General features: G+C 42.7%; 2 long non-coding RNA genes across 2 annotated transcripts in view; one reads left to right on the top strand and one right to left on the bottom strand.

Moving 5' to 3' along the window:
• Positions 1-1,683: 1,683 nt before the first annotated feature.
• Positions 1,684-20,288, bottom strand: part of LOC122458752 — a 307,345-nt gene continuing 288,740 nt past the window's right edge. Inside the window, exon 4 of the long non-coding RNA XR_006278982.1 lies at positions 1,684-2,099. This is a non-coding gene — a long non-coding RNA (uncharacterized LOC122458752). The remainder of the gene's footprint in view (positions 2,100-20,288) is intronic.
• On the top strand, positions 13,277-19,316 carry LOC119852179. The gene is made up of 3 exons (XR_005291547.2): positions 13,277-13,384; positions 16,718-16,920; positions 18,062-19,316. It is a non-coding gene; the product is annotated as an uncharacterized LOC119852179 (long non-coding RNA).

Below are 20,288 nucleotides of genomic sequence, written 5' to 3'. Positions count from 1 at the left end.
TTTCCTTTCATTTCTTTGAATCACCAAATGTTTTTTATTTTGTTTTTGTTTTTCTTCTGGATTAGTTTAAGCTATATTATAAGCCAAAACAAAATTCCAGGGGTGAGAAAAAGCACTTAATAGCATTTTTTTTCAGTTCATCAAACTTTTTTGCCTTTGCTGATTATGTCTATTCGTTTGCAGCATATTTAAATCCTCATTAAAATAAAAGTTACAAAGTGCTCTTTTCCGGCCCGCCTACCTCCTTTTTCTCCTCTTTATCTCTTGGATACTTGAAACATTTTTTTAAAAAGCAGCTACAATACAATGTTCAGACTGATTATAACTCTACCTAGATACAACTTCCTATGCATTCACTTGGCTGGAAGTGTGTGAACACAAGGGGCTTGATTCTAATACACTGGCAATAAATTGTGAGCATAAATTTAAGCTGTATTGTCAATTCCAGGCATTTAAAAATCAGAGTTGGGGCCTGGAAAAAAAACATAAAATTGACTTAAAATCATGTGATTTTTAAACATAACACATTTTAGTTTCTTTTTAATTTGCCTTCTTGGTTGCATCTTTTCAGTCTTTCCTCTACAACCATGAGGGCTAGAAACTTACTTTGAAAGAAAGAAATGTGAGATTGTCACGTAATCATATGACACTGTGACTTGAGGCTTTAAGCAAAAAAATAAATAAATCACTAAATATCATGAGACTTTCAATGAAAGTGTGAGAGCTGACAACACTATTTAGGCTCCGTCTGCATCATGAGCTAGGGATGTGATTGTCAGCTTGTGTACACATACTCGCATTAGCTTCATCAAGCTAGCATGAGTATAAATAGCTGTGTAGTGGCAGTAGCCTGGACAGCGGCAGTATGGGCAGGCCTCCCTGAATGCATACCCTCCGGTTTCTGGCGGGTTTGTACTTGGCATTGCTAAGTTATGCCGCTGCTGCTTATGCTACTGCAGCTATGCTACTATTTATACTTGTGGTAGCTCAATGAAACCTACCACAAGCATGTGTCCAGGAGCAGGGGACTCACACTTGAGGCTCATAGTGTAGATGTAGCCTCAAGTTCACTTTACGCTTCCAAAGTGGTGCAGAGGGGACTTAGTGAATATGAGGATCAGGCTCTATGAAATTAAACTGCAAGATTCACATTGGAGTGCATCAGTTCCATTTCTGAAAAGCACACATAGAAAGCGGCTTTAAAACTGAGCTGTGTCCTTTGCCATGCAATGCTTAAGGTTCAGAAAGAACACTTTCTTCCCTCCTCCCTACCCACCCACTACTCAAGTATTCATTCGTCCGTTGGGGGTTACATATGCCCTTGCAAAAAGGTATATGGAAGTGCAGGAGAGAGGGAGCCTTCATACAGTACCCTATAGTTAAATAACAGACTGAGAAGGGGAGTGATGAGTCTCTCAAGGAAACATAAACACTATGTACTCATTAGAAGACTCATTATAAATAAAGTGCAGGGAAGGTGCTCTGAGAGCAAGCTCTTTCACTGGTATTTATTAGGACAAAGAGCTTCTTTAATAGAGCTACTGAAAAGCACTCTGCTGCAATCATTAATAGGCATTACCACTTTTACTGACTTCTTGGGAACAGCTTTGCCCTTCTGCCTGCCTTTGTATTAAAGGGACAAGTTCTTTATTCTATGCTTGTTCCAGAAATAAAAATCAGGCCTCAAATGCTAACAGCGGGGAGCGAAAGCCCCAGAGGTTTTGCACTTCAGCTTAAAGCCAAGGTTTGCAGCATGTATCGAAGCGGCAGACGGCTTATAGAAATGGAGATGCACTTCTCCTCCTTGGTTCCTTCTGTTTAGCGGCTCCAACTGGATGCATCATCCCACCAAAGCAAAGTAAAGGGAGTGGGGGGAAGAAGTGGGGGAAATAAAAAAAGAGAGGAGCTCTCTGATTAAAGTTGTGCATATGCTTTATTAGCTTTGCCAAGCTGGAGGCCCGACGGGCCTTTTCCAAACAATGTTTTGTTTACCAGTCTTCAAATCTTAAGGATGGTTGTAGCTTAGCAGCTGAACATTGCAAACTCTTTATTTGTTAGGCTGGTATGTCTCTGCTGGAGCTCTGTGCAACTACCAAATTCTGTAACACAACCAAGGAAACATTGCAAGGTTTTTTTTTTCCCTTTGATGAAGCCTATTAGGATAGAAAATGCTGTTTTCAGCTGAGATTTTTTCCCATTTGTGTAAAATTTACCACATCCTGTGTGTCATAATGTGTGAGGAAGGCCGAGTTTAATGGATAATTTGAACTTTCTACATTTATGTGATTTTGATCCAGCTAATACCCATGTGATCAGCACCTGGAAGGAGAAACAAAAACAACAACAAGAGGGGAAAAAGGCAAATTTTGGCGTTTTTAAAAAACAAAAATTAGAAACACCGTAGTAGTACTATCATAGTGCCCAGTTCTCATGCATGTTAAACCCCAGCTTAAAGCCAGGGTTTGCAGTGTGTATTGAAAAATGGCAGGCAACTAATAGACATGGAGATGCACTTCTTCTGCCTCGATTCCTTTTGTTTTTTTTAGCTCAGCAGAGTTGGTGGAATTTCTACTGAGATCCAGTGCCTGCAAATTATGAATGGTAACATTGCCTTAGGACGCAGTCTATTCAGGGCTGCATTGGAGGCATCAGGGCCCAGCAGAATGGCTGTCAAGTTGACTCAGCAAAGCTACACTCAAAAATGCCACTTTTAAACTGAAATAGGAGTATCCTTACAGGGATTTTCTTTAGTTTAAAAACTGGTTTTAAAACCCAGTTAAGTTAAACTGATGCAACTTTCTCATGTAGACAAGGCCTTGCTCTGCTCCCACCAAAGTCAACCATTGACTTTAGTGGGAACAGCTAGGCCCACCCTGAGTGCTTTTGAAAATGCCATGTCCCTCTCTATAGCTTTCAAATGTTAGCAGATATAGGAGGGCCAAACTCCCTCATTCCATTGCCTGGAGGATTAACCACAGCTCAAAGGTGTTAAGATAAAAACATACTAGAGGTCAGCTTTTCATTTTTAAAATCATGTTAAAACGACTTAAAAGTATATCAAAAACAAATCATTCTTATACATGTCTAAGGCAAGTTTATAATGTTAGTTCCATGATTAGAGGCTGTTTTCCTGTGTTTTACAGTTGTATTGTAAGAGACCCAAAAAAGACAGAAATAAAATGAGCAAGCACCACTGCTATTAGTTACCATCAAGTTCTTTCCAAATAATGCCTGTAGCAGCACTTTCCCCTAGGTAATTCTCCACTCAGATTCCAGTATGGGAAGCTAGGTTTTGCTTATGATATTAGTCTCTGGCAGAGGCACACACGCAGGGCCAAGTCCCACCTAGCATTACAGACTTCATTGGCATTCCAGAGTATGGATGAGAGCTGAGTCCCATTGCTTCAGCCATCCATGTCTCTGCCCCAGAACATGTTGGTTGCTGTGCTCATGGGACTGGCCACAGAGCATTTTTCACCACACTCTGGAGTTGCTGCACAGCTCATTAAGGCCCAATTCAAAACCCGTTGAAATAAGTGGAAAGTCTCCCGCGAACTTCACTGATTCTTCGATCAAGGCCCATCTTTCTTCTGTAACCGGTAACGGGTTACAGGACTTAGCCCTATTTTGTATGTATGGTTTAGCTTTTTGTTTTCCAAAGCCTCATTGATTGGATTTCAGTTTGCACAACTGAAAACAAAACAAGGAACTGCTGAACTTTGAGTCCCATTTTATCTGAACTCCCCACAGCTTGGGGATTAGGCTACATGGTTCCAATCTTGGCCTTCCAGTGCTGCCTCTGGCACTGTGACAAACCAAAAAGTCTTGCTTATGGCAGGCCTGTGTTGAGTGTCTAACTTCCTTGAAAATGAATCTGAACAACTTCCCAGATAACATATCTATGCCTCTAATTCATATCTCAAGGATGAAGTTGATCAGGAAAGAATTGCGGAGGACTGGTGAGTTATTCTCGGTATTTATCAGTGTAACACCTGGAGGTGATCTGATCTTCCTGCCTCCTCAGAAAAATAAATCTGTCTTCTTAGCTAGCAAATCTGCACTCAGACACTTGTGTGCCAAACATGCAGGTGTACAGTATGCGTACTACTACCGTGCCAACTGTAGCCTCCCCTGCGTGACAGTTTTATTTGGGGCTGGCCTCCACTAGCAAGCATAAGTCCAGGAAACAGTTATACAGTGGTACGTGTTAAAAAGATAAAGCTTTATCTCACACTAATATCAGCTCAGCATGAGATCACATTGCAGAAACAGGAGTTTTCCCCATCTTACTACTCAATAAGGGAAATATCATGGTAAGAAAAAAGGTAACAATGTATAGTCACGCAAACCCTTCATTCTGTACATAGTACGTACCCACACAAGCAGTCCCATTGAAGACCACTAGCTCCTGTGGTTGATTTGATCCTTGGGAGGGTTTGGCCAGTTGTTCCAGAAAGTCATGGATCACCTCAGCCCTTTGTGGCCCATAGCACTTCCCAATCCTCCTTCCTACGGAAGCATGGGGAACCTCACTGAAGGCTGTACTCTAAACTTACTCCAGCAGTGCAATCACACCCATTCCCAGGGCCAACCATAGCATTTGTTGTCAGACCTATGACAATTTTTGCCACCAAACCCTCTCCCCACCTGACCCCCACAAAATACCTGACCCCTTCCCAGCTTCTCCTGAATCTAAATTAATTGACACTTGCCAATTATACTCTGCCTTACTATGAATGAACAACACAGTTTCAGTTTTTGTAAGTAAAGAGGCTCACGATGGGTCTACAAAACCAGGAACATATTTTTATATGTTCTGTTGTTATAACTGAAAACAGCATCCTGGTCTGCTTCATGTAAACCCAAAGGAGCTGCCAGCCAGTATGATGAGCTGGTGAAATTGACAGCAGACTGGACAAGCACTTCAGAGACCTCCCCCAGGAGTGTCATTTGAGAACGTTGTCCCTTTCCCTTTACTGCCATGGAGTTGACCAGAGAGCCAGCTGTCCCCCATACATCGATTCAGTTCCAGGTCAAGTCTGAATTGAAGGCACAGAAACAGCTAGGAGACTTGTCCTAGTGCCAACAGGGCATAACTTGGACAACACAATCTGGGGCCTTTCCAAGTATCCAGGGATCAATGATTTGATTTTTTTTTCTGGACCCTAAAGCCCCTCTGGATGATGATGAGGAGGCCTATGAAAAATCAGTGGCAAGTTTTCAGTCATAGTGCTCGGAGGCCTCAGTTTACAACATTTTATATTCTCAAGGATGAGGGGTAGAAGCTTCTCTTTATTTATTTTTAGATTTTCCTTTGACATTTCTTGATGCCGAATTAGGTAGGCCCATCAGCTTTACAGGCATGCAAAGATCAAGTCTACCAATTCCACTGCTGTCAGGGCTTTCTGACCACATGAAGGGAGGCAGAATTTGCCACTAGAAATTGCTGCCAATTATATAAACATTACTTCCAAATATTTCTCAACTGCACAATTTTCCTTTCTGCTCCTCATATTTTCAAGCATTAATTTTATTTCATTATAATGTTTTCTCATGCCACAATCTTCTATCTTGGACGGTAGTAGTACAAAAGTCTACCTGGTCCGACCCTATTAAACTACTCTAGGGCGAGTACTTGGCTTACTGCACTCTCGCTCCAGACTTTGGTGGACTTGATTCAGCCAGTACCTTACATGCAAAACTCCCATTGATTTGAGTGAGAGTTCCACTCACAGAGCACTTGAAGGAGCAAGTTCAATTGAAACACCTAAGTGTTTTTACCTACTACTGAGGAATACTATGGGTGTGCTATGCTTGGAGGTGGTTCTGGCCCTCCCTGAAGGCAATAGTCTTTGTCTTCTTTGAGGTCTACCCATTTAAGAACAATACAATATCAAGTATTCTAATGCCATTAGGACTACTGAATAAATGTAGACGATCAGAGTTCTGGATAGCTGAGGGAATGTTGACTAAAATTAATAGATTATCCTTTTATGAATGACAGGGAGATTCTGATAACGGAAGCTTGGATAATTGAACTTGTGTACAGTAGAACCTCAATTTTATGAACACCAATCTTACAAATGACCGGTTATACGAACCATTTTCCCTGATTGGGTGGAGCGGAGAGGGAAGGGAAATCACATAACAAAAGTGATGTCAGTGAAGAACAGCTTGACATCCTTTCACATTCCTATGCCTTCAGTGCATTGGAAATCACTTGGCAGTGGTTTGAAGGTCAAGAAGAAAGCAACGCAGTGCACCAGCCTGCAACGTATGTGCTACATCTACTGTAATTTTCAAATGGTTAATTATATGAATGTTTTGGTTTTATGAACTCAATTCACAATTCATTCATAAAACAGGCATTCAGCTCTATATTGGTTAGACAACCAGACAATCCCCCAGACATTTCTGAATTAAAGTAATAGTATTTAGAATTTGGTATTAAAAATCCAAACTTTATAAATGGGGCACATTGTGCTTTCCTGAAGACTCCTTCATGTTGAGCAAAATTGGCTAGAAAAGGGACTGAGGCCATCTTTTTTCTGTGACATTTAATTTACCTCCAGGGCACAATAGTTAGTATAAGAGTCAAACAGTCTAAAAGTTAGCCCGAGTTGCATGAAACTATATGACTGTATACTACACTGTTAGAAAATGCCGCCTTTATCTGGTAAAACAATGCACCAGTAACTCTATTTTTGCTTCTCTGTAGCCTGGTAAGATGAAACATTAATTTGATGGAAAGTGCAATCAAATTAGCCAAAGGAGCCCAAGGGTATGTCTACACTACGAAATTAGGTCGAATTTATAGAAGTAGATTTTTTAGAAAGTGATTTTATACAGTCAATTGTGTGTGTCCCCACTTAAGACCATTAAGTCGGTGGAGTGAGTCCACAGTACCGAGGCTCGTGTCGACTTCCGGAGTGTTGCACTGTGGGTAGCTATCCCACAGTTCCCACAGTCTCCGCCGCCTATTGGAATTCTGGGTTGAGATCCCAATGCCTGATGGGGCAAGAAACATTGTTGTGGGTGGTTCTGGGTACATGTCGTCAGGCCCCCCGCTCTCCCCCGTGAAAGCAACAGCAGACAATCGTTTCGTGCCTTTTTTCCTGGGTTACCCATGCAAACGCCATACCACGGCAAGCATGGAGTCCGCTCATCTCACCGTCACCATACGTCTTCTGGGTGCTGGCAGACATGGGACTGCATTGCTACACAGCAGCAGCTCATTGCCTTGTGGCAGCAGACGGTGCAATACTACTGGTAGCCATCCTAGTCGTCTCCTGGGTGCTCTTGGCCAGCCTCAGTGAGGTCGGTTGGGGCGTTTGGGCAGACATGGGTGCTCCTGGCAGACCTCGGTGAGGTTTGTCGGGGCACCTGGACACAAATGGGAGTGACTCAGGTCATTCTCTTCTTTAATTTTTGTCTAATGGAGATTCCGTCCTGCCTGGAATATTGGCAGAGGGATAGCTCAGTGGTTTGAGCATTGGCCTGCTAAACCAAGAGTTGTGAGCTCAATCCTTGAGGGGGCCATTCTGCCTCAGGCTACTCTCCCAGCCAGCAGCACCATAAGCACCCTGGGAGACGATAACAGCTAGCCATTGTACTGCACCATCTGCTGCCAGTTTACTCCTCCCTCCGTGAAAGCAACGGCCGACAACCATTTCGTGCCTTTTTCCGTGCAGGCGCCATATTGCTGTCAGCATCGTCATCCACCCGCTGCTTCCACTGCCACTCTGCTCTCCTGCTCACACCATACCACGGCAAGCATTGAGCCTGCTCAGATCACTGCGGCAGTTGTGACCGCTCTAAACACCATGCGCATTATCCAGCAGTATATGCAAAACCAGAACCAGAACCTGCAAAAGCAGGCAAAGAGGCGATGGCAGCGCGGTGAGGAGAGTGATGAGGACATGGAGACAGGCTTCTCTCAAAGTATGGGCCCCAGCAATTTGGCCATCCTGGTGGCAATGGGGCAGGCTCATGCCATGGAATGCCGATTCTGGGCCCAGGAAACAAGCACAGACTGGTGGGACCTCATAGTGTTGCGGGTCTGGGATGGTTCCCAATGGCTACGAAACTTTCGCATGCGTAAGGGCACTTTTATGGAACTTTGTGACTTGCTTTCCCCTGCTCTGAAATGCCAGAATACCAAGATGAGAGCAGCCCTCACAATTCACAAGTGAGTGGCGATAGCCCTGTGGAAGCTTGCAACGCCAGACAGCTTCTGGTCAGTCAGGAATCAGTTTAGAGTGGGCAAATCTACTGTGGGGACTGCTGTGTTCCAAGTAGCCAACGCAATCGAAGATCTGCTGCTATCAAGGGTAGTGACTCTGGGAAATGTGCAGGTCATAGTGGATGGCTTTGCTGCAATGGGATTCCTTAACTGTGGTGGGGCAATAGACGGAATGCATATCCCTATCTTGAGACTGGACCACCAAGGCAGCCAGTACATAAACCGAAAGGGGTACTTTTCAATGGTGCTGCGAGCACTGGTGGATCACAAGGGACGTTTTACCAACATTAACGCGGGGATGATTTCTGTTCAGCCACAGGCAAACAGCCCAGCGGGAACGGCCACCTCTGAATGTCCCCTTAATAAAATCCCCCTATTTCAACCAGGTGACCATGAATGATATCACTTTTCTGAGAATAACACAGAGAGATAAAGAACGGATGTTGTTTGAATGCCAGCAAACACTGGGATCGTACGCTGCCATGCTTTGTTAGTCTGGAATCATTGCATATGTGCTGCTGGCCTGCCGTGGTAAAGTGTCCTACCATGGAGGACAGAGTAAGGCTGCCCTCCCCAGAAACCTTTTTCAAAGGCTTTGGGAGTACATCCAGGAAAGCTTCATGGAGATGTCCCTGGAGGATTTCCACTCCATCCCAATACACGTTAACAGACTTGTCCAGTAGCTGTACTGGCCGCGAATGCATCCCAAGACTTCAGGGGAAATTAATAATTAAACACGCTTGCTTTTAAACCGTGTATTATATTTACAAAGGTACACTCACCAAAGGTCCCTTCTCCGCCTTCTAGGTCCGGGAGCCCATCTTTGGTGGGTTGGGAGGGTACTAGATCCAGGGTGAAAAACAGCTCCTGGCTGTCAGGGAAAATGGTTTCTCCGCTTGTTTGCTGTGCTTCAACCTCCTCCTGCTCCTCATCTTCCTCGTCCCCAAAATCCGCATCCCTGTTGCGTGAGAGTCCATTGACAGAGTCCATGCACAGGTTTGGGGTAGTTGTAGGGGCACCCCCTAGAATGGCATGCATCTCATCATAGAAGCGGCATGTCTGGGGCTCTGACCCGGAGTAGCCGTTTGCCTCTCTGGTTCTTTGATAGGCTTGCCTGAGCTCCTTAAGTTTCACATGGCACTGCTGTGGGTCCCTGTTATAGCCTCTCTCCTTAATGCCCTTGGAGATTTTTTCAAATATTTTTGCATTTCATCTTTTCGAACGGAATTCTGATAACACGGATTCGTCTCCCCATACAGCGATCAGATCCAGTACCTCCTGTTCGGTCCATGCTGGAGCTCTTTTGTGATTCTGGGACTGCATGGTCACCTCTGCTGATGAGCTCTGCACTGTCACCTGTACTGAAGAGCTCTGCATGGTCACCTGTGCGGATCAGCTTGCCACGCTGGCCAAACAGGAAATGAAATTCAAAAGTTCGCAAGGCTTTTCCTGTCTACCTGGCCAGTGCATCTGAGTTGAGAGTGCTGTCCAGAGCGGTCACAATGGAGCACTCTGGGATAGCTCCCGGAAGCCAATACTGTCAAATTGCGTCAACACTACCCCAAATTGGACCCAGCAAGGTCAATTTCAGCACTAATCCACTCGTTGGGAAGGAGTGCAGAAACCGGTTTTAAGAGCCCTTAAAGTTGGAAAAAATGACTTCATAGTGTGGACAGGTGCAGGGCTAAACCGATCTAATGCTGCTAAATCTGACCTAAACTCGTAGTGTAGACCAGGGCCAACTGTGACTGATGGAATCTCAATGGATCTGTGTATAGTTTACTATAGCAAAAGGGTTGTGGGGGAATGTGGATGGTGACAAAAAAGCATACCTTTCCAAGCTGTTTTTGAAAAGAATGTCAGCTCCCTAGCTTATGAGATATAGCCTTTGCACAAGAGGTTGATAGGAGCTGGCAGTTTTTGAATGAAGCAGTTGGTGTGGTGCTCTGAGGAAAGAAACACTGCCAGCATTTAGACTGAAATGACCATGTTTGCTGAGAGTCAAAATGGGTCTCCTCATCCATGGATAGATGACACATTATATAAGTGCTAGAACAAGGTGATTGTCAGACAGCAAACAAATGCATGTGGCAAGATCCGGTACCCTCTAGATCATATAGAATTCAAATATCATATTAGCTATAGGCTAGTAAGAAAAATCACCAAAACATACAGTCAACTGCTGTAATGGATTCAGGGAGCAGTTTAATGGAAATCTCAAGAAGGAATGTAATTAGACTGTGTCAATTAGGCTGCTTGGGGATTTCTAGCTTCTGCTGTTGCTAGCTCAGAACCCTAACAGGACGATTAGGATGAACTGAAATCAGCCTGATTGATTAGGGTATATAAACCGACATATGCCAAATTCTGGGGAAGATAGCGTGTTGGAGTCTGAATCCATCTGGAGCTATGTGAGTCAGGAGAATGACTTTGCTCTGCTGGCCTTGGAGAAAGTGGCAGATCAAGATGAAAGGTAAACAATATAAGAGTCAGGAGGTGGCACAAAGAAGCTATTGAGGAAAAGTACTGAATGCATCTGCTGTGATACTGTGCTAAAACCATCAGTTCCATGAACTTTGTCATTAGTCTTTGGAATTAATATTAAACAGTTTTTTACAAGGATTTCAAAACTATTTATTGTACTACTTTTTAGGTGCAAATTCTAAAGTCCTCACTCAGTCCATCTGAAAAATTCCTGAGGACATCAGAATTTTGCTATTACGGGTTCAAAAGCGTGTGCACAAATCCTTGCATATCTTTGTGTCTGTGTGTGCAAATTGGTGGCTTTGTGCAGAGATAAGGCACTAGGCATGAGGTTTACATTTGCACTGCAGTTACCTGAAATGTGGACACAAATGCCTATTTGTGCACACCTCAAGACTTCAGCCTGGTTATGAAACATCAAAGATCCAATCTACACCGTACACTGGAACCATGTTTAAAATCTGGCTTTAGGACAATTGAATTGACATGGTTTTATTTGCTGTCTAGAAAGAGCTTTAAAGTCACTAACTAATTTGTAGAGTAAAGACTGAAAACCCCCCCAACAACACAGTATTATTAAAAGATACTACTCTAGAGCAAGGCAAAGCAGTCCAGCAGGAGCCAACAGGACCTGATCCTAGTCATTACCACTCATCCTCTCCCTTGCATATGTCAAGGGTAGGGAATGTCTTGCGTGACCAACAATATGGCAACTTACTTTCAACTAAGTAGAGTACAGAAGTTATGGATGTACTCTTGAATAATGGTCTAGACCACTTTGTGCATTGGCAGGGATGCTAATATACAGCAACCTCTCACTGTTCCTAAAGAATCCTGCAATATTCCCTCCTGTCCCTGGTCCACACTCTCAGAAAAATTATTGTTGCAGAAATTATTTTTAAAACACTTTCACATTTGAAACCCCTCATTTCTTCACTAGGATTTCTCTTCAGTTTGAGACTATGATGTGAGACTCTTTCTGAATACAGCCCTTAGTACTTGGCGCTTGCTGAGGTTCCTTTCTTTGCAAAATGTGAAGGTTCTTGTGGCTTAGAACTCGTAGCCTAAATTTTTCACGTTTTCCTATTATCACTATGTTGTTGATGTTAAAACCCATCCTCGCCTGAGCTTCCTACACAGTGCAGTTTATGCACTCTAACTTCCAGTAGAGGACTATGCAGTATTGTCAAGTGTGGAACATGTTGGTGTGAATTTTGATTTGGGATAAATGAAAGTGATCATATTGTATTACATTTACTAGACTGAATTAAGTATTATTATTGTTGTTTATAGGGTGAAATTTCATTGGTAACATTCTTATTTCCATTGATTGCAGTGGGAGTTTGCCCGAGGCAAAAAAAAAAACGAACAATAAAAAATGGAGCAAGGACTTCAGGATTTGACTTGGCATTCCTCAGAATTAGTACCTGTTTAAATTAACTTGATATGATTAATTATTATTATTTTTATTAGTTTACAGAACGCCTGTTAAGCAAACACTTACAACAAGAAAACAGGTAGCACTGTAGTAATTGAGTGCCATAATTATATACACAAGACTTTAATTATGTTCACTTAGTTACTCGTTGACTTGTCAAAGCAGTTTGCTTTATTTTATTGGGGACATATTGTGTGATTATAGGTCATGGAGTTTTTCTCCCTTGCCTCCACTCTGACTCTGTATATCACATTAGTAGGGCAGCTCATGCCTACACTAGAGTCAGTCAAATTTTTTTCCAATGTTTCCAAGTTTTTTCACTGCAAAATGGCTTTTTCTCAAAAATGGAAAATATTCAAAAATGTTTTGATTCTATTGAAATTTCTGTATTAATAGTTTTATCTAAATGTTTATCAGAAATGTTATAGAAATCATTATTGAAATGGCTATTAAAATTTGATGTTTATCCAAAATCTAGTTTTCACTAAACACAAATATTTGGTAATGTTTCCTGTAACATTTCTGATAAAAAAAATCCAGTGAAATTTTTTGATAAAAATCAAAAATATGGTTCTGTTTTGAACCTTCCAACGCAGAAATGACTTTGAAATTTTGATTTTTTTCCACAATTAAGGAAATAATTTTGATCAGCTGTAGTCTACGGGTTTGCTTTCTGGTAGCTGTTGTAAATTTCTAGTTCTTTCATTGAGATTGATAGTCTTTCTGAAGGCACATTTCACTGTGTCTGGCCTTCTATAAAACAGTTAGCAAATAGAAAAGGAGTACTTGTGGCACCTTAGAGACTAACAATTTTATTAGAGCATAAGCTTTCGTGAGCTACAGCATCCGATGAAGTGAGCTGTAGCTCACGAAAGCTTATGCTCTAATAAATTTGTTAGTCTCTAAGGTGCCACAAGTACTCCTTTTCTTTTTGCGAATACAGACTAACACGGCTGCTACTCTGAAACCTGTCAGTTAGCAAATACTATCCTTCGTTGGGATTATTGTGCATATATTCTTCTTTGTGCAGATATTTTGGTAATTTATTTGGTATTTTGGTTCCTTTGATAACCTACTTTGTGTTAAATGTTTGTTTTTTTCCCTTCAGTTGGCTTGCAGGTATATTTCTCCACTATACATGGATATATTTCTCCACTATACATGGTCCATAGGCCTCCCACCATTTTTATATTAAAAAAAATCTAATCACCAATTTTCATGTAAGTATTTAACATTATTTTCTTTATTATGATTTCTCAGTATCCAAACTATCCATGGTAATCAAAAGATGTAGCAGCTAGCACCACCCTCTATCAATAGGCTGCTCCACAATTTTGCTCGGTTACAATATGTTCTGTACAAGTTTTGATGGAAAGTCTGAGAGACTTGGAAAAAATAAAAAATGCTTTTAAGATGATGGCATTTCACCAAAGGGAAAAAATGATTGAAAGTCAAAAGTGTAATACAGGCTGGAAATTCTTGAACAGATGTAGCAGGTGTAAACATGTTTTCTTATCTTGGTTCCTGGATTTTACATCCTCCTACAAGACTTCTATGTACTCAAAAAAAGGTTATATGTACAGATGGTAAACTGCTAAAATGCCCAGAAGGTTCAAAACTCATCTGTGCTCGTGAAGACAGGGAGAATTTCCCATCGACTGACTCACAGGTGTTTGGAAAGCTCTGAATTAGATTCAGGGTCTGCCATTCTGTTTCGTTTGAGCAGATGCCTTGGGTTATATGCTGGAAACAGGCAGACTCTTTTTTTTTCTTATGATGTCCAAGTAGTTAAGAACATGATGAGAAATCCTTAGAGTGAGGAGGTGGAGACAAACTTTTTGGCAGGTAGGCCACACAGTCATTACAAATTGAGGCTGTGGGCCACTAATGTCCCTCAGCTTCTGCTCTCTCTTACTGACACATTGTTCTGCCTCAGGTCACTGCCTCACTGCTTGCCTGCCCATTGCAGTCCTAATCATACATTCCCTTTTGGCACAAAACAGTTATTTTTTGCATTGTGCAGGGTTGTCTTCCTATTTCTGCCCCTATTAGTCCATGGCAAGAACAGAAGCTAAATGAACCAAGTGTCTCAAACACTTGGCTGGTGCAACAGAATAAGGACATGCAAGTGACAATTTCTACTGTGAGAATACCATGTAACGTTCAAAACATATTGCGCTTTTGCCACCCCGCCTCATATTAAACCAAACGTGAACAAAATCCGTGCAGCACCTATTAATAATAAATTATTAACTAATATGAAATTTATACTGTGATTTACTTGCAGAGCCCTGATTTTACAAAGGTCTTGAGATACTCCTTGAACTTTTAAAGTTGTGGCAATTGCTTGACAGGTTATTTCACAAGAGAACAGGACATGTGGGGTCCTGCATAGATCCTTACTATCTCTCCTTTATAGATCAGTGCTACCTCTCTCCTCTTCAATACCTGAGACCACTTAACAATGGTGTGATATGTCATGAGCTTGGTTACTGGCTAGCACTGCACTATTGACACCAAAATTTAGACCAGATCCAGAGCTGGTGTAAATTGGTTACATCAGCTGTGGATCTGGCCAGTGATGAGCTGTCAAATCTGAAAAACTGGTTCCTTCACTTGCTCCTGGTCTTCAGCGGTGGGTTCTTCAGTCGCTCCGGGTCTTCAGCGGAACTGAAGGACGTGCCACCGAGGTGTTGCCGAAGACCTGGAGTGAGTAAAGGACCACTGCCGAAGACCTGGAACTCCACCGGGTGAGTAAAAGTTAAAAAGGGATTGTCAGGGGAGCCTCCCCAGCTGGGAACTCAGGCAGGCCAGACAGGACGGTCCTGCGGAGCGGATGTGGCCCGCGGGCCGGAGTTTGATCACCCCTTTAACAACCAGTTCTAAACCGGCTTCAGAATTTAACAACTGGTTTGCGCGAACCGGCTCCAGCTCACCACTGGATCTGGCCCTTTTGTATTCTTAATATTCGTGACCACCATCCTCACAAATATGCTGCAGTGCCTGCAAGAGCCTGCTAGCACCTAGATGAAGCACAGCTGGTTCAAACTGAATCCAGGCAAGATAGAAATGGTGCTGGCAAGAAGAGGAGAACATTTAAAGAACTGGCAAGACACTAACCACCTCCTCCTTTCAAGGCACCTACCCTCTTTTTGTTAAAGTAGTATGTAGCAATGGGATCCACCTGGATACCCAAGCAGCAACCATGCTGAGAGATGAATTCCTTTACTCTCTAGTTTGCTAGAAGCAATAGCCTTCCTCTCAGGTGTGATCTGGGCAATGTAATTCATGAATTTGTCAGGTTAGACTACTGTAACTCAGTGTACTGGGGTTGAAGGTTGAGGCAACACAGAAATACCGATCTGTGCAGAATGCAGCATCCTACCTCCTTAGCAGGAAAGACAGCAGAGAACATACCATGTAGGATACTCCTCACCCTCCAGTGGCTTCCGGATTCCTAACAGTGCTAATTCACAACCCTATTCTTAATCTTCAAAGCCCTAAATGGGTTGAGGCCAGATTACCTATGAAACCACCTCTGCATTCACAATCCACTGAGGCAGCTGTACTTTTGTGGGACAATGCAACTAATAGTGCCCAGGTAGAAGCTTGTGAGAGCTAAAGATAACATTTTCTTAGTCAGGGGACCCTGCCTATGTAACAACGTACTGAAAGAGATAAAACTGAGCCAGAGCCTGCATTTTATCATACACTTTTTATCTCCTCACCTGCACTCTGCCCACAAGTCCATCTCACTGGGGCTACAATAACGTTCAAAACATCAGAGTAGCTTCCTCTCCCTGAAGTCAAAATTTTGTTGTGAGAAAATTACAGAACTGGACTCTTAGGAGAAAACCATGTTCCAGCTGCTAGGTGCGTGTTTGCCAGTGACCATGCTCTATGCTATATTTTATATTGTCACATACACACTTGTGACTTGCTGAAGAGTGCTGGCCATGCAATTATTACTGATTTGCCTTTTCAGCTTTTAATATATATATTTCATTTAAGTTTTATTGCCCTCACACCTGGGACTGAATATCCTGGCTTGGGTAAGGTACAGTGCAGGTCACACTCCAAGGAGAACTCTGCCAAGGCACCTCAGTCCTGGCCTACAACGTCCCTGTCATAATCCTGTTTCTCTCATATGAGCAGAAACCGCATTTTCGTGCCCAGTGAGGCTAAACTGTGTCCACAGGTCACCAAACTAATTTCTCTCACGACCTAAGCCACGTTTGAATGCAGATGGCCTTGAATGGTGAAATGTTAGGCCATTTAATTACTTTTACCCCAGATCTTTTCACAGATACAACCCTTAAACGTCACTGCACTTTTAAAAATAACAAGAAGGTGGCACATAGGGAAATAAGAGAAGGAAAACAATGAAAAACAGCATCTGAAAGTTTGTTCGGTAGGGTGAGAATTAAGTTCCTGGTTGAGTGGTTCACAGCAGTTCAGCAAGAACAGTGTCAATGACTCGTAGTACACTGAGGTAGTGCTGACAAGAAGCTACAAAACAAAGCAAAATTCTCTGCTTGTTTTTTTTCTATCAGAACAAACCGTGGGGCTTGTTTCCTGGCAACATGCCACAGCTCCTTCCTTCACTCCACTGAGGCTCAGCTACCTCTAGGGGGAGCCCATTGGCTGTCATCTTCCGGTAGAGGGCTGTTTAACTAGCTCCTGCTGGGATGTGGACCAGCTCTCTGCAAGCACAATTAGAGCGTCTGTCAGGAGAAGATGAACTACTGCAAGGCAGGTAAATGTTTGGTGATTCGAAGCTGTGGTCTTAAAGCTAAATCACTGACAAGTTCAGATGGGCCAGTTTGGATAACTTCTCTTTTTTAAAAGGAAAGGCCTCTGCATAGAAAGCTCCACTAATCCTCTTAGTACAATATATCTTTCCTTCTTGTCAAAGGCTTCAAGCGAATGAAATAACAGTTCTCATTAAAGGATGATGTTCTAACCTTAGGTGGTTTAAAAAAAAAACCCAACAACAACTGGGGAATCTACTGAACATTTTATTTTTTATAAAGTGATGGAATAAAACTTAGCACTTCATATGCTCAAAGCAGCATGTGGACTCTCATTCTCAGGATACCACTGTGAGATAGATGTGACTATTATTATCCCCATTTACAGATGGGGAAACTGAAATAAATGAAGTGACTTGACCCAACCCAGAGTTGACGCAGTGGCAGAGCCCAGATTAAAACTCAGGACCACCTGATTCTTAGCCCCATGCTCACTCCTCCAGTCTGCACTGCCTTATCATAGTATGTGTTATTATATAGAGTATGTATATGTGTGTGCATGGTTGTCTGATAAACCAATACTTTGGGTAAGTAGTGAGGAATGAGGACAAAGACCTACAGCAGTCACAATAGTTACAATCACCTAAGGAGAGAAACCACTAGTGATTTTAAAGGTATATTCCATTCCACTTTCAGTCATGTACCTGCCAATGCTTGACTCTGAGGAGAATAGAAGTGTGGTCAATTTAAAAAAATATTATAATTTATTAGTTTCCATTTTCTCTCTTTAGTCAGTTGAGATCTAAGAGCTTTTAGGGCCAAACTTTGGGCCTGACACATTCACAGACATTCATAGAGGCATACTGAAATCCTGAGGGAGCAACCACGTTCCGAGGCAGCCATCTAGCTCTGACACAGCTGCTAATTTTGCTTTTTTGCAAGAAACTTCAGCATGCAGATGTGTAGTAACAATGTGATTGTGCCATGCCAAGTATGCATTGACATTTGATCCAGCTGCATAGGCTCAACTGGCTAGTGAGATCCTTCAGTTTTCCATGACCCTCTTGCTCAGGCAATGCCCCACAAGACACCAAGAATCACATCTTGTTGTCTTAACAACAATGTATCTATTATTTGGTGTGACAGGATGAATCTACCCTGCATGGACCCAGCTGGAGTTAACCACACAGTGTGAGTGAAGATCCTGCACTCTGCAGGATCCTACCAGGGAGCGGCTGGAGCTACACGCCATAGAGGCTGAGCCAGTAGGACCGACGTCAGAACCCCTGCTGACCCCAGAGGATGAGAATAAGCTGGAAAACCGACACCCCCAGGAGATCTGACAGAACAGAAACCAAGAGTAGGAAGTGACCCCAGGAATGTGACTGTTAAAATAGGAACCTGAGCCTTAGCTGTGGACCACACTACCAGTTTCACAGGCCCCGGGTTGGGACCTGGTGGGGTAGCATGGGCCCAGGTCTCTCTACCCTGCTCCACATCTACCGCTGGGTGTGAGCACTGCCCAAGGACTCTGGTCATTTGACCATGCTGCCCTGAGAGCACTACCCTGCTTTATAGGCTAGAACAGCAGTACCTACTCTAGCCACTTGAGCCATAATCCCTTATTTGTCACGTGCAACCTGACAGCCCAAGAGGGGGTGCATCTACCCCATGACACGTTGGTTCATTGCTGAGGGAAAGTGACACTCTCATAATACTACACCCCTCTGGCATATGTCCCTTTTGTTTACCTGTCATATATACCTACAAGTACAGTAGCAACAGAAGGATTTGACGTTCCCTACCTTTAGCAAAACATGCAAATAAAGACTACATTAGTGTTCTTTCATCGAGAGCTCCAATCATCAGCAGACAAGCTCCAATCAAGATTTTCATTCTACCCTAGACCCCACTGCTGCCTCAAGTAGTGTATCATTAAAATGATTGGGTAACAGATCCATGTACAATGCTGAAACTGATCTTAACCTGCTTAATCATACCATAAATAGTGACGCTGGTTTTTTTTCAGCTGTCAACAATGGATTCTGTCTCTAAAGTGTTGGAGCTGTAAATATTGGGCAGGTGGAAGGAAGGTTGTAATCTGGGAGAGGAGGAAATGTTATTAGAAAAGCTGTACAGAATCTGAAATTGCACAAATGATTAAATTACCTTCTGCCTGAATATGCTGAAGTAAATGTTATGGGAAGTTCCTGGGAAAAGAGTTGGCTATTTGATTAAATTTCAATAGATGAAGGCCAGATTCTGGAAGATGTTGAACACCAATGCCCACTGATTTTTAGAACATCCTAATATCCCTCAGTACCTCTTATGAGGCTAACAAGGAATTTGAGGAAATGAACTTGCCAAAAAATACTTGGGAAATATCACATCCTATTGAAGAGCAAAGGGGAATGTATTTCTTAGTACAATTGTTCTCAAACTGTGGGTTGGGACCCCAAAGTGGGATGTGATCCCCTTTGAATGGGGTCACCAGGGCTGGCTTAGACTTGCTGGGGCCCGGGGCTGAAGCCTGAGCCCATCTGCCCAGGGTCAGGATCAAAGCCAAAGTCCGAAGGCTTCAGCCCTGGACAGAAGGGCTCAGGTTGCAGGCCCCCTGACTGGGGGCTGAAGCCCTTGAGCTTCAGCTTTGCCCTCTTCTCTTCCTCCCTTGCCCCCTCCCAGCGGTGGGGCTTGGGCTTTGCAGTGGGGCTTGGGCAGACTTTGGTCCTCTCTCCTGGGGTTGCAAAGTAATTTTTGTTATCAGAAGGGAGCACAGTGCAATGAAGTTTGAGAACCCTTGTTTTTAGTGGAACCATTGGAGTCCTACTATAAGATGTGATATTCCCCAAGTATTTTTGGCATCAAATTTTTTAGGTCTTCTTGCAAGCTTCATTATTTTGATTATAATACATTTGATTAAGATACCATTGATAGACAGTTTATTGTGTTAGGTTTGGTTATTGGCCTACCATAATACGACTTGTACATACATCAGGATCCATTTGGGCACCAGGTACACATTGTCAAAGTTTAACTAAGCTGTTTGTACGGTGCTATTTTTTTTTTGCACTATTGGAAAGTGTGACAACTTCTTATGGATCCTCACTAAGAACTTGGGTTTATTTTATGGGGAAATAGAGTAGCACCTAATTCGCCAGCTATTTGTGGCAAAAGATTTCACTATTAACAATTGCCAACAGTTACGACACAACCTGAGGTACAATCTCCCTTTGTAATCAAAACAGGAAATAACTGTGCTGTCTTTCATACCACTGTTTAGTAACTTGGTAAATATGGACTTTTTGAATAGAGATGACTGTATAAGGTCCACTGATTCTATGTAGACTTAAGGGAGAGAGCCACGTGGAAGAGT

Source organism: Dermochelys coriacea, chromosome 2 (assembly GCF_009764565.3).
Source record: "Dermochelys coriacea isolate rDerCor1 chromosome 2, rDerCor1.pri.v4, whole genome shotgun sequence".
Taxonomy (NCBI): domain Eukaryota; kingdom Metazoa; phylum Chordata; order Testudines; family Dermochelyidae; genus Dermochelys; species Dermochelys coriacea.
This window is presented reverse-complemented; position numbering and strand designations above follow the sequence as displayed.